This window comes from Gossypium arboreum, unplaced genomic scaffold, assembly GCF_025698485.1.
Source record: "Gossypium arboreum isolate Shixiya-1 unplaced genomic scaffold, ASM2569848v2 Contig00162, whole genome shotgun sequence".
NCBI classification, from domain to species: Eukaryota; Viridiplantae; Streptophyta; class Magnoliopsida; order Malvales; family Malvaceae; genus Gossypium; species Gossypium arboreum.
In genome coordinates, this window is record NW_026440296.1 from 269032 (window position 1) to 273866 (window position 4835).

Genomic DNA, 4835 nt, shown 5'->3' on the forward strand with positions numbered 1-4835 from the left:
GTGCTCATATTGTCTACAACAACATGATGGCTAGCCACTTCATGTAAAATGGGAGGTTTCTCATGCAAATCCTCCTATTTTGCACTCCTATTTATTTGGCCACTTCAATTTAGCCTATAGCATTTTCAAACATTTTCACATAGGTCCTATTTCATAATTTCACTCACAAATGACAAAATCAAAGCATGAAATTTTGCCAACATTCACAGAATTCCCGAAAATTGGGGCGTTACATAATCTGGGTATTAGGAGACCCAAAATCAGGGCACCACAATTCGAGCTGAAGCCAGTTCTATTCTAGATGCTTTAGACAGTAAGTCAATCTAGTGGAATACCTACTGGAGATCCTCACCTTCACCTCAGATTGTTTATAGAGGTGAGTGATTTCATCAAATTAGCCGGAGTACCCGAAGATACACTAAGATTAAAGTTGTTTCCATATTCACTAAGGGTCAAAGCTCAAGCCTGGTTGAAATCATTGCTACCAGATTCCATTACCACATGACAAGAGTTAGCGAACGATTCCTTATGAAGTGCTTCCCACCTAGCAAGAATGGTAAGTTGTGGAATGAGATCACTATCTTCCAACAGATGGATGACGAATTCTTGTATGAGGTGTGGGAAAGATTTAAAGAACTATTATGAAGATGCCTTCATAATGGAATCCCACATTGCATCTAATTAGAGACTTTTTATAACGATCTTAATGCTCACACATAAAGTGCAAATGAGCTATCACCTTCTGATTCACTTAAAAAACATAATCAAATACTGAAACATGATTTAGTTCATACCTGGCTATTATGGAAACTCATTTTCTGGCAAACCCAATAATGCATTTTCCCTAAGAAAATTTTGAGGAGAATTCATTAAAAAATAATCTCAAGGGGAAAAAAAAAGACAATGTAACTAGAGAGAAGCTTTAGAAGCAAATAAAGGTAATTATGAAATGATTTAATATATAAGACAAACGCAGATTCTAAGATCACATTACAAAGCCATTTCAAGTCATCCACTCAATTTAAAAGCAGAAAATCAGTAATATTATTTAAAATCATAAGTAGATCCTAAAAACTCATTAGTTATCTATTAAAAAACTGAAGATTTCATGTGAAAATTGAAGATATACCACATAGGAGCTAACACCAATGTCATATCTTGTTAAAGTTCTTCCGAGATCTAGATATAGAGGTCCCTGGAAGAAAGAACTGGCTTCATTCAGCCAGTTATTGTGGTAAGAACTGTTATGGAAATTGTAAAATTTTGAACATAAAAACAGACCATATATATAGATTACAGGAAGATGTGAAACATGCATGGATGGAGTAAAATTTATTAAAGTCAATTCATCCAAGTTGTCAATTTTCAAATTTAAAAGATTAGTAGACTTACAATGAATTTTTGGATGGAATCAAGAAATTTTTGAGCTGAGACGTCTAGGAGCTAACTATTAGCTTCAAAAAGCACTTTGAATTACCCAATTTTGAGTTCAGGAGCTATGTTATGACCGTTTTAATAAAAACTACGTGAACAAAATTTTTGGATGAGGTTATTACGGCAAATTATGAGTTTCGGGCTTCAATTCGAGTTTAAATCAAGATATGGAGAGTTAAAACTATGCTCATAATTTTCCATAATAATCCTGTCAAAAAATTCTACTCGTGCAATGTTCATTAAAACGGTCATAACTTGAGCTTCTGAACTTAAAAGTGGGTGATTCAAAGTGTACTTTGAAGCTAAGAGATAACTCTTCAAATTCTATGTAGACAATGTCTAGATACTATCAAAAAATTCGTCTCAAGTGGACTGATATTCCAAACTTAAAAATTGACAACTTGATTAAATTGACTCTAATAAATTTCATCTTATCTGTGCATGTATCAAGATGAAAAACCCTTGATGAAAATGAACTTGCCAAAACCGTTGTTGGTGAGGATGGAGTGAAACAAAAATGGATCAGCTGAAAAAAATAAACCAAAGGGATTTCCACAATAAATTTGAAACCTAAAAGCGAAGAAGAAAAAACATAGGGATTTAGAAAAGAATCAACAAAACTCCTGCTTTTTTATTATTTATTAATTATAAACAATATATATGATAGATTATAATATGCACAGTATAGTATTATATAATATAGTAAAACATTGTGGTATCAATAATTATGTGCAATTTTATATATTAAAATGAATGTATATAATTAATAGTAAATAAAATATTACTAAAATTTTAATATCTTAATAAAATGTTATTTTTATTACATTATATTTTGAATTGAATTATTAATTTTACAAATTATATTTAGATATTAAATTTATTTATTATTTATTTTAAACTTGCGTTTTGGGATATACTTAATTTATTTTAGGTTTGTATAATAATCGATATACTATTTGAGTTAAGGCTTAGGATAATATATTTGGCCTTACGTTAATAATTTGAACTAAATAAATAAGATAAATATAATAATAGAATCTTGATTTTTCAGTATTGTATAATAAAATAAAATGAAATAGAGACAACAAATAAAGAAGGGTAAGCTGCATTTTTTTAAAGAATTTATATGGTAGTAAAATTGTATTTCTCATAGACAAATATACTTTTCCAAATTTATATCAATAAATAATTAAAGGGTAAACTATCAAAATAGCTACTTTTGTTTACCTTGTATTACATTTTAGTCACTTATGTTTAAATGTTACGTTTTAGTCACTTACGTTAACGTGTTGTAATATTTTAGTCACTGAATCGTTAATTGCCATTAACAATAAGCTGTCGTGGCACGTTAAATCATAATTTCAAACAAAAATTTTAGGTTAACTTATACAATTGGTCCCCATATTTTTTTTTTGTTTTGAGAATTTTTTTTTTATGTTCTTTTAAATTTTTTTTCTTTATTTTTCATTCTCTTCTACTTCTCCCTTTGTTTTCCTCCCTTCTCCATCTCTTTTAATGTAGTTTTTTTTATATTTTCCATTTGTTAAAACTAGTCCCTATACTTTTAATATTGTGAACAATTTAATTTTTTTCTTTTTATTTCTTTTATTCTTTCCTTTAGTTTTAACAAATGAAAACATAGAAAAACTACATTAAAAGAGATGGGAGAAGGGAGAAAAATAGAGGAAGAAGTAGAAGAGAAAGAAAAATAAAGAAAAAAAGAAAAGAAAAGTGGAAAGAACATAAAAAATTAAATTGCTCAAAACGAAAAAATATGGGGACTAATTGTATAATTTAACCTAAAAAATTTTGTTTGAAATAATTATTTAACGTGTCATGTCATCATACTGTTACACCATTAATGACAATTAATGGCTCAGTGACTAAAATGTACATCATGATAACGTAAATGACTAAAACGTAACATTTCAATCATAAATGACTAAAATATAACCTGAAGTAAAAAAAAAAAAGTGACTATGATAGTAGTTTACCCAAAATTAATTTTTTCAATATTTTATTTAATAATAATATTAATTAGAAGAATTTCACATTAACAATTTAAGAATTTAACGCACATAAGTTATATTAAGTTTTTATGTAATAATTTCTAATCTCTCATCAAAGTTTTTGTTTCTAAATTTATAGTACAAGAAAACTTTTAGATAATATGAAATTTTATGTGCTCGCAAGCTTGACCCAGTGAGTTACCAATACATTTAGTATAGCAATTGTGATCCTTAGCAATTGTGATCCTTACTCTTTGGCTTTGCTAATCACTTGGATGTTGTATTCTATTTCATTTAATAAAGCTCATTTAATTTTTTTAATAAAAAATAAACAGCCAAAAAAGCCAAACAGCTAGCTTACTTTGCTTTTGGGTTCTTGAACATACAACAACGTTTTCTATTCAAACTAATAGAAAATTGTTGAAATCCAATTATAACTTAAAAGTTAAATTAATATTTAATAATTGAAATCTGAAAAACGTAATGTGATTGGAAAAAAATATTATTAAAAAGGCTTAAATCCAAAAAATTGATAGAAAATAATTAACATTATAAAAATATTATTTCTTAAAATTATAAAAAATATTATTTCTTAAAATTATTATTATTATTATTATTATTTACTTATTTACTTATTTATTTGCTTGTTTCAATTTTTTATTGATTTGTTTAAAGTTTTTAACAATTATTGTTTTACTTGTTTATTTATTTATATTTTCACTAGCCTTGTTTTTATTTCATTCTTGTATATTTGTTCACATTACTGTTATTCGTATTATTGTATCTGTTATTATATTGTTGTATTAGAATCGTAATTTGTTTCTACATTTTACTCCAAATTGTGTAACGCCTCAATTTTCGGGAATCCTGTGAATGTTGGCATAGGTTTAATTATGTTAGTGGGCCTCTAGAAAGCCTAAACTTAAGATAGAACCCGACAATTTTAGTTAATTTTTGTTCCATAAGAAAAAAGGGGTGAAATTATGAAATAGAACCTATGTGAAAATGTTTGAAAATGCTATAGGCTAAATTGAAGTGGCCAAATAAATAGGAGTGCAAAATAGGAGGATTTGCATGACAAACCTCCCATTTTACATGAAGTGGCCAGCCATCATGTTGTTGTAGACAATATGAGCACTTGATATCCATAATTCATAGTACAAATTGATAATGGGTTAGGTAAATGTTCCATGATAATGGATTAGGTAAATATTCCATGATAATAGGTTAGGTAAATGTTCCATGATAATGGTTTAGGTAAATGTTCCATGATGAGCATTTCATGTCTTTTGTATTAAAGAATTAAATGGATGAAATATGAAATTTCATTAAAAGAAAAAAGGGGTGAAAAGAACAAAGTTTTGTCCATCTTTGTTCATCATAGCCTAAAGT

General features: G+C 27.7%; 1 non-coding gene across 1 annotated transcript; it reads right to left on the reverse strand.

The window, feature by feature from the left end:
- Window positions 1-558: 558 nt before the first annotated feature.
- On the reverse strand, window positions 559-665 carry LOC128287772 (small nucleolar RNA R71). The gene has a single exon (XR_008278474.1). It is a non-coding gene; the product is annotated as a small nucleolar RNA R71 (small nucleolar RNA).
- Between the last annotated feature and the right edge of the window lie 4170 nt (window positions 666-4835).